At 46.3% G+C, this 12068-nt stretch overlaps 1 protein-coding gene across 2 annotated transcripts in view; it reads left to right on the top strand.

Annotated features, from left to right (window-relative positions):
* RAB5C (RAB5C, member RAS oncogene family) overlaps positions 1 to 12068 on the top strand; it is a 32536-nt gene that overhangs the window by 4023 nt on the left and 16445 nt on the right. The window lies entirely within an intron of this gene.

The following is a 12068-nucleotide window of genomic DNA, read 5'->3' as shown; positions in this document are numbered from 1 at the left end:
TTAAGTTGAATTTGTATGTAAGTCGGAACTGGTACATATTGTAGGGGAAACTCTAGCCAAACATTTCTCCAGAGCTCAGTTTTATTCTCCCACACCTCACTTCCCTTAGTCCTTTATTCTCAAGCTAAGGTGTCTGCTGAGAAGCTGCTCTGTGTCTCCCTGGTCTGCTGGGTGAGGGGGGGGGGGGGGGGGCGCTAGCTTCACATCTCCCTGGTCTGCTGGGGGGAAGCAGCTAGTGCAGGGTTGCCTCACCCTGTTTGTAAGTGGGATCCGATGTAAGTCGGATCCATGTAACCCGGGGACTGCCTGTATGCCCCCATATCTTGAATGCTGCAGACAGATATGGATGTCTCATTTAAAGATGTATTTGCATTTTGAAAGTCTAGAAAAGGGCAGAAAATGGTTAGGGGTTTGGAGGGGCTGCTGTATAAGGAAAGATTAATAAGACGAGGACTTCTCATCTTGGAAAAGAGGTGACTAAGGAGGATATGATAGAAGTCTATAAAATCATGACTGGGGTGAAGAAAGTGAATAAGTTCCATAACACAAGAACTAGGGGTCACCAAATTAGATTTAATAGGTAGGAGGTTTAAAACCAACAAACAAGTATTTCTTCATGCAGTGCAGTCAACCTGTGGAACTCCCTGCCAGAGGATATTGTGAAGACCAGGACTTGAACAGGGTTCAAAAAAGAAATTCAGAGATTAGGTCCATCAGTTGCTATTATCTAGGATGAGCAAGAATAGTGTCCCTAGCCTCTGTTTGTCAGGGGCTGGGAATGGGTGGCAGGGGAGGGATCACTTGATTCCCTGTTCTGTTCACTCTCTAGGACATGTGGCATTGACCACTGTTGGAAGACAGGAGGCTGGTCCTTTGTTTAACACCATTATCCTTCCAGAGAATGAGTGAATAGCTTATACATTTTTATAGGGTGCTCCAAGTTGTTGTCTGTGTTTCAGAAATGGAGCCAGATGAATGTGTTCCCTCATACAACCCTATCAGTTTCTCTAGGCATTCTTAATGGCCTTCAGGCAAGGGGAAACTTAAGTGATTTCAAATGACACACGAGGAGGACTTGGAAATTTGAGAGTAATACAGGCCCACAGTAAGTTGGCTGTCCCTTGTAACTTTTGTGGCAGGGTGGGGGTGGGGAGAGCAACTTCCTAATTTTCCCTGTACTGATGTGACCCCAACAGTATACAGTTAAGTTAATAACTGGGGGGGAAGGAGGGGAGGGCAGGGCAGGGGAAGCAAAGCTGTCTGGAAGTGAAAGTGAAATTCACAGTAACTCAGAGGAGTAAACCTGTTCTATTACTACAGCTGAAGCAGTCCTTAGATCTTTCCCTCTTTAGCTACTATCTTCAGTCAGTATGTCCTTGTTCCAACTTTACTTCTAGTTAGAGTTGAAATGGCCTTCAGGTTCTGGGCCTGTCCCTGAGATCATCTTTGTCTTACAGCCTCTTACCTGTTTCTCTGCTGCTGTGCAAAAGGCCCCAGGCAGGTAAAAATAGTGACCTAATGAATTAGAGAAGAGAACAGTAAAATTACCCAGTATTTTCAGGTATGTAAAACTAGCAATGTTTCTGTAACATTGGGTGCAGAGATGCTTACAAAATCCTTTAAGACAAATGACTTCTCATACCTCTAAGAATTATTGAGGTGTCCCCTTGGTCAGTGTTGGAAATCAGGGCAGTGATGCAGAAGCAATGAAGTTTAGACACTGTTGGACAAGCAAGGCCTGTTTCCGGCTTTCAGAGCACCTCCATAAACTCCCAAGCAGTTGCTGGGAAAGTTAAGAACATAAAAATGGCCAGACTGAGTCAGACAAAAGGTCTATCCAGCCCAGTGTCCTGTCTGCCAACAGTGGCCAATACCAGGTGCCCCAGAGGGAGTGAACTGAACAGATAATGATCAAGCGATCTCTCCTGCCATCCATCTCCACCCTCGGACAAATAGAGGCTAGGGACACCATTCCTTACCCATCCTGGCTAATAGCCATTAATGGACTTAACCTCCATGAATTTATCTAGTTCTTTTTTAACCTTGTTATAGTCCTGGCCTTCGCAGCCTCCTCAGGCAAGGAGTTCCACAGGTTGACTGTGTGTGTGAAGAACTTCCTTTTTGTTTTAAACCTACTGCCCATTAGTTTCATTTGGTGGCCCCTAGTTCTTCTATTATGGGAACAAGTAAATAACTTTTCCTTGTTCACTTTCTTCACACCACTCATGACTTCATATACCTCTATCATATCTCCACGCCCCCCCTTAGTCTCCTCTTTTCCAAGCTGAAAAGTGCCAGTCTCTTTAATCTCTCTTCATATGGGACCCGTTCCAAACCCCTAATCGATTTAGTTGCCCTTCTCTGAATCTTTTCTAATGCTAGTATCTTTTTTGAGATGAGACCACATCTGTACGCAGTATTCAAGATGCGGGCATACCATGGATTTATACAAGGGCAATAAGATATTCTCCATCTTATTCTCTATCCCCTTTTTTAATGATTCCTAACATCCAGTTTGCTTTTGTCTGCTGCTGCACACTGCATGGACGTCTTCAGAGAACTATCCACGATGACTCCAAGATCTCTTTCCAGATTAGTTGTAGCTAAATTAGCCCCCATCATATTGTGTGTTGCAGTTTCTTTGGGTATTACTGTCTCTGGGAGCACTAGGATTTAATTTAAACCTTAAAATGCATGCCCTTTCTTCTAAGGGACAGTTGGTGTGAGCTGCCTGAAGCCCTAAAGGAATCTTACTGGCATCCCTTGCTTGGTTTACATTGCAGTGCTCCATGCAGTGAGTTGTGTTGTGGAGTCTTCCCAACACAGGCTAACATGTGGGTTATACTTAGTAGCCCAGAATGCTCACGTGACCCTCCATCCTCTCCCAGCTCAGAGGCATGCAAAGTGATCCTTTTGGGCAGCTGAGTTCCTCTTATAAGCAGATGGGGTCCCTCTGAGCAAAGCATTATTCCTCCCCACTCTGCCTGTACAGGGCTGTGCCTGTTTGCAATGAGAGCAGCAAACTGGAAGGCCCTTCTGTGGTGAAAGCATTGGTGCTTCCCTATCTCAGATGTCTGACGTGCCACAGTATACATGGGGTTGGGATGTAAGCAACTAGTTGACTATCTGATAAGCATAACTGTTTCTGCTGTTCCCTCCCCTCCGCTGCCTCTCTGAGGGGGGGGGGGGGGGGCAGAGAAAACAGGCTTAAGAGCCGGTTCCCCCAGCACCATCTCCACAGGGTTCAGGAGTAAGGATGTTAAGGACTAGTCGACTGTTAGATAAGCAAATGCTTATTGGATAATTAAGTCAGCTAGTTGATTTTTCTCCCCCCCCAACTTCCTGCCTCTGAGGCAAAGTGGGGGTGTCACATGGAGCCTGTACCCAGGGCTCTGTATGCTGCTGCTCCTTTGAAACACTGCTGTGGCATTTCAAAGCAGCAGTGCCACGTGGAGCCCAGAGTCAGCTGGGGACTCCCTAGCTAACCCCAGGCTCCCTGCAGCATTTCTGCATAACCTGGAGTCAGCGGGGGAGTCCCCAGCTGATCCTAGGCTCTGAGCAGTGCTGTCGCTTTGAAATGGCAAGCAGAGACCAGGATCACTCCCCGGCTGAGCCCGGGCTTTATGCGGTTTTTCCAGCGAACCCAGGTTCTACGGAAATGCTGCATGGAGCCTGGGATCACCTGATCCCAGCTCCGCATGGCATTGCAAAGCTGGTGTGCCTGTGCAGACTGGGGCCAGTGGGACATCATGCTAATTCCAGGCTCCACGTGGGCACTTCTGCTTTGAAATGCACAAGAACCCCGGGCTCTTGCACACTTTCAAGTGCCTGGAGCTCCATCAGCAGGACTTCCCGCTGGCCCTGGGCTGCATACATTTCAAAGGTGGAAAGTGGAAGTGCCTATCAACTAGCCGATGGAAATTTAACATCCTTAGAGGTAGCAGGGGCCAGGTGCAAGCTAGGAATCAGCTGATTCCTGGCTCACACCCAGTCCCAGATGCTGCACATCTGCATTTTAACTGTATTAAGAGCCTGCCAGCTGTTAATACCTTTAAAAGGCAGAGCCACAGCAGGATTAGCTCCTGGGGCTGGGGGCTAACCCTGCTGCAGCTCCCCTTTTTATCAACTAGTAGATGGAATTTCCATCCATTAGTCAACTAGTTGATTAAACTAAAGTTAACATCCCTAATGTGGGGTGAACAAAAATTAGAGATGGGGATTATATTAGACAGCTGCTGCTTTGAGACACTTATACTATGACATTCTTGGACAAGAGCGGAGTTTCTCGTGCTAAATGCTCCATATATGTTCAGAAAGATGGGGCCTTTTCTAAAGAGTTCCACCCGCTACTCAGATAACACTGCACAGACTTTCTTTGGCCCGTGACATTCCCATTAAGTGCTGGAAGACTATAGTGAAAAGTAGTGCAATTTGGTATCTTACTAACGAGGATGTTAGCAAAAGTGGGTTTGTACAGAGTTAGTCACGCACCCTGAGGGTGAAAGTGACCCAAGTAGAGGGCTTAGCCAAAGCAATACAAAGCAGCTTTGGTGGCTGTCTTCCTTCATTTTGATCTAGCTGGCCACCTGCTTTGCATTGCTGGAGTAGCATAAACAAGAATGCTGTGCTTAGGTGCCATTAGTGAGACTGTCGCTTCTAATATTATCCTTGTCACCTTCCTTATGTGCTAGTAACATGTGCAAACACAATACCTCAGCCTGCTCTAATTGTATGTTTCTCACTTCAGCCATGGTGATCTAATAGGGCACAAACAGCTGTTTCTAAAGCATTAGTCATACCATTCAGCTAAATTAAAACCCCAACTAGAGCAACCATGCAACTGCCTCTGAATCTTCGAGCTGGTATGACCCTGTCTTGGTCACTTCTGTAGGGTGGATACAGCTGTACCCCAATGAAGCAGAATAAGGAAGGTGAAACATCCAATAGCACGTAATACTAGCATCCTAAACTCTTCATTCTCCTCAGTTTGTCTGGTCTCTGCTTCTGATGTGGGGTAGATGAAACCCTGCAGCCTTAGCTAATGAGAATTTTTCCTTTCCACGAATCAGAGGACACTAAACACATGTGGATTCTATGTTCAAGAACTCCTCCTAAACAGTAAGCTAGGGCCACCAAATTTGATATGCAGCTTCCTCTTATAACTTAAAGCATGAACATAACACAAGAACGATAGTGGGTCAGACCAAAGGTCCATCTAGCTCCGTATCCTGACTTCTGACAGTGGCCAATGCCAGATGGCCCAGAGGGAGTGAGCACAACAGGGAATCATCACATGAGCCCTCTCCTGTCCTCCATTTCCAGCCTCTGACTAACAGGCTTGGGACATCCTCCTACCCATCCTGGCTAATAGCCATTGATGGACCTAACCTCCATGAATTTTATCTAGCTCTTCCTTGAACCCTGTAAAAGTCTTGGTCTTCACATCCTCCCCTGGCAAGGAGTTCCACAGGTTGACTGTGCGCTGTTAAATTTCCTTTTGTTGGTTTTTAAACCTGCTACTTATTTATTGCATTTGGTGACCCCTAGTTCTTACATTATGGGAACAAGTAAATAACTTATTTGCGTCTTCCACACCAGTTCATGATTTATAGACCTCTATCCATCTCCTCTTTTCTAAGCAAAAAGTCCCAGTCTTTTTAATCTGTCTTCATATGGGACCTGTTCCGAACTCCTTATAAATGTTGCCCTTTTTCTGGTGCCAATATCTTTTTTGAGATGAGGCAACCACATCTGTAATCAGTATTTAAGATGTGGGCATACCATGGCTTTTATATAGAGGCAATAAGATGTTCTGTCTCCTCTATCCCTCTTTTAATAATTCCTGGTATTGTTAGCTTTTTTGACTGCTGCTACACAGTGGGTGGATGTTTTCAGAGAACTCTCCACACTGACTGCAAGATCTTGCTCAAATAGTTGTAGCTAAATTAGTCCCCATCACTTTGTATGTCTAGTTGAGATTACTTTTTCTAATGTGCATTACTTTGCATTTATCAACATTAAAATTCATTTACCATTTTGTTGCCCAGTCACTTAGTTTGGTTAGATCTTTTTAAAGCTCTTCAAAGTCAGCTTTGGTCTAACTGTCTTGACCAGTTTAGTATAATCTGCAAATTTTTCCATCCCACTGTTTACCTCATTCTTGATCATTATCAGTAGGTTGAATAGGATTGGTCCCAGTATGGACCCTTCAGGAACTCCACTAGTTACCTCTCTCCACTCAGAAAACTTACTGTTTGTTTCCTGCCCTTTAACCAGTTATCAGTCCATGAGAGGGCCTTCCTGCTTTATCCCATGACAACTTACTTTAGAGCCTTTGAGGGATCTTGTCAAAGGCCTTCTGGAAATCTAAGTACACTGTATCTACTGGATCCATGTCCACATGTCTGACCATCTCTCAACTCAAGTAAGGCATGATTTCCCTTACAGAATCCATGTTGACTTTCTCCAACAAACAATGTTCATCTGTGTCCCTTTTATTAACTATAGCTTCAACTAACTTGCCCAATACTGATGTTACTTACTAGGGATGTTAATCGACTATTCAATTAACCAGTACTTAACCTTGTGAATTCTTATTGGTTCCTTGACTATTCTGTATTCCCGGGGGTGGGCCTAGCAGCCAGTGCACTCCAGCCTCACTGCTGAGGAGCCCCCTGCCATGCCACATTGCTGCCTCTGATACAGAGGCAGCAGTGTGGGGTACCAAGTGAGCTGTTCTGCAAGGGGAACCAGTTTAAAAATCCACTCCCCTCTCAGACTGGTTGCCTGTTGCCCTGTGCTGATACCTCTGATACAGGCAGAAACCCCTGTCCAGGGAAGGAGGAAGCTGAGCTCCCAGACCTGGTGAGAGGTGGAGCTGAGTAGGGTTGCTGGCTAGTCCATTAAAATATTTGGGGGGGAGGCAGGGGGGAGAAATGTCGTCTATAGCCTTTACCTGTAAGCTTTTGCTCATCGGTTAATTGACTACACTATTACATCCTTAGGACTTACCAGCCTGTAACTGCCAGGATCACCTCTAGAGCCTTTTTAAATATTGGCATCGCATTAGCTGTCTTCCAGTCATTAGGTACAGAAGCTGATTTAAAGAATAAGTTAAACCACAATTAATAGCTCTGCAATTTCACATTTGAATCTTCAGAACGATTGGGTGAATGCCAACTGGTCCCGGTAACTTGTTACTGTTAAGTTTATCAATCTGGGACAGTTCCTCGGATTTTTCACCTAAAAAGAATGCCTCAGGTTTGAGAACCTTCCTACCATTCTCAGCCGTGAAGACTGCAACAAAGAATTCATTTAGTTTCCCCCACAAGGACGTTATCTTTGAGTGCTCCTTTAGCATCTCAACTGTCCAGATGCACCTCCCTCCCCCATCACTCAGTTATTTAGCCAGCTTCCTGCTTCTGATATACTTTAAAAACAAATTAGCTGTTACTACTTGGGTTTTTGGCTAGCTGTTCTTCAAACTGTTTCTTTTTATTTATTTATAAATATTTTGCACTTAATTTGACAGTTTATGCTCCTTTCTATTTTCCTCACTTGGATTCAACTTCCACTCTCTTCCACCCATGGTCAGGGTTTTGGTTGCACCAGGAAAATGTGCCTGGAACGGGCTTGCTTCTCCTAAAACAATATAGAAAAGACCATCACCAGGCTGGTCGAAGTCTGTCTGAGCCTTCTACCCTTCAGGGAGAGCTGAAGGCCCCCCAATTTGCACAGGGACGTTGCTGACTGTTCCCCTGCCTCGGGAGGCAAAGGGGAAGTACACAGTTTGCTGTATTTCTCACTCTGGCTGGGGAGCTCAAGGGGCAGACCAACCTGGACCCATGCACCTCTCCCCCGCCTGTGCCCACTGGAGCAGTAGCCGTCATGAAGAGGCATGTCTCACCTGGAGTGTGTACGCTTTCCTCTTATTTTTCAGGAAGCAAATTTAATAGTTGCTTGTAATGCTTCATACCTAATCTTCCCTTATTACACCCACTACGTGGGTGCTTGACAAGCATCCTTACTGTAGTGAAGGGACTTCCCCCACTCCCCTCCCTCCCCCCCAACTTGCCTGAATTGTCAGGACTGAGATGAAGCTAGCCATCTCGGCTAATTTCACCATATGGAGCCAGTGGAACAGTTTGTCCAACTGACCGTGTGGACAGACACACCATTAGTTATAGCTGGTTCACATTTTTAAGATCTTGTCTTCACAGCCATTGTTATGCTTATAAGATCTTTCAGGGGAAGAGTCAATACACTGTTTGAGAATACAGTAGGAAAGCAGCTGGCATATGCCAACTCCTCTGAGGCTTGGCTTGCAGGACTGAACCCAGCGTTAATGGCCAGAGCTCCCCTTCGTATACAAGCTCCCATTGGAGTCTCCAGGGATTGCAGTGTTGTGCTGCAATCATCCATCCTTCAGTGGTTTTAATCTCTGGATTTTCCACAGTTATGTTTTGATGGTTGTCAGGTTTCCCATTGTCTCGTCTCACTCTTGTGTGTCGTACTGTTTCCAGGGTTCATCAGTGCTGCTACTTTAATTAAACCTCCGACACAATGGATGTTTCATGGTTATCTTCAAGGTTCCTTGACTGCCTGGGCATCTGTGATGGCTCACACTTACACATCCTCCACTCACACCACAATTGTGCAGAGTGTCAGGCAAGATTAGTAGTTACTAGAAGACACAGCTTGGCTTACAATGCAGGCATGAGGTACAACTTGTCCTCAAAACACTATTTTGAATCCTAGCTTAACTCCCCTCCTCCCCCCACCAACTCCCACTGAGACTCAAAGATATGATAGTTGCAATGTGGCTGTATTGTGGGTACTTGCATGCCAGGTACTGTAGGCATGTTGAAGATGGCGGCTGTTTGAGTTGAACTGAGGCTATTCAGTGATCTCCCCTGTCATAGGGTAGATGGTAAGTTCCAGGGCTATGTTGCCATAAGGTACGCAGCTCCGGCTAGGTGAGTACTGTGGCTGGAGTAGATGTATCTGCAAGTTGCTGTGGGGCCTCTGTTGTGAGGAGAAACTGTCCCTTGGATTTCCCTTACACGTCTTGTCCCAGGGGCTGGGGGTGACTGGAGGGGTTGATTTTAGTGGCTCTTAGACACACAATTGATTCCCAGGGTAATTGCTCACTGTGCTGCTTTCCTGGTGAATAGCTACACCTGCAGTAGTGGCATATCTACCTTCACAAGTATCCACTTGTGAGGTTAGGGATAATGGAGGATCTGGGTTTTTCACCTTCTGTGCATTAAGACTTATCTGGGAGGAGACACACATGAGAACTGACCATTGCAAGTAGATACCAGACTGCCAAGACCGGTTGTGTTGCAATAACCATGCACCATAGGAGTTGAGTTTCTTTGACTAGTTTAAGCTGAAGTGAAGCTTCCTATTTCCTAGTCAATACTCTTAGCATTGACTCTAAATCCGGTTTCTAAACAAGATGTTAATACATGTGGGTAGTGGAGTCACGTTCCTTGTAGCATCAGTGGACCCCTCCCCTGGGCTCCCCTCGCAACAAGTTTTATTCTTTAGTTTGCTTTCTGGTAGGCACAAGTGTGTCTGAACACTCTGAAATAACACCCCTGAAAACATTGGATCAGGTTTCATTTCTCAGGAGTGAATACTAGGGATGTGAATGACTAGTCTCGTCTCTTCTTCCCCCTTCCCATTGCTAGCTCTGTCAGGAGAGGAGGGGGTGCTTCAAAGTGGGGAACCAGTGGTCTGCTTTGAAATACCATGTGCAGGGCAGGGCCGGTGCAGGGGACTGCTTTGAGTCCCCTGCCAGCCCCATGCTCCCCGCAGGGCTTTTGCCTTTGAAGTGCAGCAACAGCCATGGGGTTACTACATTTCAAAGGCAGAAGGGCCATTATCGACTAGCTGATACAAATCAGCTATTCGATTAGCCAATTAATCTGCATTTGACATCCCTAGTTAATACATTGATTAGGGAGAAAAATGCTTCACACCATGTGTATGGAGGTTATGTAACTGGTCCCCACATGCTGTGCTTGCCAGATGTCAGCTGGCTCAGAGCACAGGTGACATATTTTGGCATGTCCTGCAATCAGTTAAAAATTTGAGTTGGACTTTTTTGGTGAAGTACAGAATTTTTAATCTAGCGAGGGAGGAGGAAGCACTTTGTATGTAGCAAGGCTGTTGCTGGGGCCTCAGAGGCCAGCAAAGGTAAAAGCCACTTACAGTAATGTTGGGTATTATTTGGGTTCTGCTTATTAGTGTTACTGTCAGACAATGATTCCATCCCTGAAGTCCTGTTCCCTCTCCAGAGTCCTTTTCCAGACACTCTAAGGGGGTCACAAGCCATGCAGTGTCCCTCAGGACAGGATTTATTCCCGCTTTGCAGAAGAGACCCATCAAAACAATACAGTGACTGGCACAGCTGGGACTAGAACTAGTCTTGCCATGAGACTGTTTCAGGCTTGGAAGACTGTCCCGACAAAGGTTCACCCAGAGCCACCACTGCAGCATGGTAGGTGGCTGAATCCTCAGACCAGGCTCCCTGATCACCACTTGTTGCTGATTAAAGCCCTGTGGCCTGTTTTACTTCAGTTAAGCAAGTGCTGATAAAGTCCCTTATCCCTTGCCAAATCGCTGAGCTAACTCCTCATGCTCAGCTTGGTACTAGACATGAAGTACCCAATGCTTTCCTCAGCTCCCTCCTTATAATGGACTGACTCACCCCCGTCTGCCTGCTCTGCCAACTGGGGATAAAGCAGGAAGCTACCTTGGCTAGCAGACTTGTGTTTTACTGGGTAGTTAATGGCTGACTTTAAGAATAGCAAGGAAAATACCAATTATCACTGTAGGCCAGTACGGTCAGGAACTTGGCAAGCTGCAGTCTCTGGCTGATGCGGACCTGGCTCAGTGTTCTCTGCAAAGGGTTGTTGGCTTCGGAACCGCTTCCCTGGTCTGAAGTGGCCCATTGTGACTTTCAGAGCATGTTGCAAGGTACCCCCAAGATGGGACTCCCACCCCTGCCCGGAGTTGATGAGGGAAGCTCATTCCTCCATGTGGTTTTTTTCCTAAAAGGTTTAACTTGCTGCTACTGGCTGTGCTTTTAAACAATTGTCAGCAGTACCAGAATATATTGGGGGGGGGGGGGGGAGTGACCTATTAAATCACTAATGTGAGTCTAGCCTGCCTTGCACTGAAAGTTAGTCATATTTTTCTGAACTGAGATCTCCCAATTGCATGATACCCTAAATGGAGCAGAATAAAGGAACCTTACAGCCAAATGTCCCGTCCAGAAGCTGCCAGCAGAAGTGTAGCCTGGCTACCCCTCACTGACAGTATCCCTGAACACTGACACTGAACACTTCTTTTCAGTGTTCTACTTCCATCTTCCACACTGAGACTATCCGGCAACAGGCTGAGGGTGGAGGGGAGAGCTGCCTGAAGTATCTTTAAGGCTTTGCTAGACTAGCGAGCTAAGACACTCTTCTAAATTAAAATCCCAGCTACAAACTGGTGCTGCAATAACTGTTTGCAAAGCCCCTTCGAATTGCTCCTTTTGCAAAGGCGGGGTGAGTGGCAGACAATCTGATGTTGCTTATTACTAGCGACTCGAATGCAGGGTGACGTTGCTGTGGGGGGCAACGTTGGGGAATGTGAACAGAGGTGGAGCACTATGGAAGCGCAAATGATGGGCTTAAGTCTTCTAAGCTGCTAGGCAAGCAGCTTGTCATCCTTCGTGAGGGGCAGGAGTAGCGGTGCTGATGAGGGGGGCAGAGGGGAAGGGGCACCCTCAGTTTGATTTAGTGGGTCTTCACTACACAGTGTTGATCTTCCACAGTGTTGACAAGCCCTGAGTTGAATAGCTAGCTCACATCTCTGGACGTGGTCACTTGAGGCAGGGGATAGAGGGCACAGCGAGTGTGGGGATTCCTCCTCTTGACCAGCCTTTGCAGATGCCTTATGAACACAAACTGGATTCTAGTCAGAACCAGGCACTGATGTGCAGGCCTTAGTTCAAACTCATCATGGTGCTGCTTTATCTTAAAAAAAAAATGGCAGGGTGTGTGTGTGTGGGG

Source organism: Pelodiscus sinensis, chromosome 29 (assembly GCF_052426305.1).
Source record: "Pelodiscus sinensis isolate ZL-2025 chromosome 29, ASM5242630v1, whole genome shotgun sequence".
Taxonomy (NCBI): Eukaryota; Metazoa; Chordata; order Testudines; family Trionychidae; genus Pelodiscus; species Pelodiscus sinensis.
This window is presented reverse-complemented; position numbering and strand designations above follow the sequence as displayed.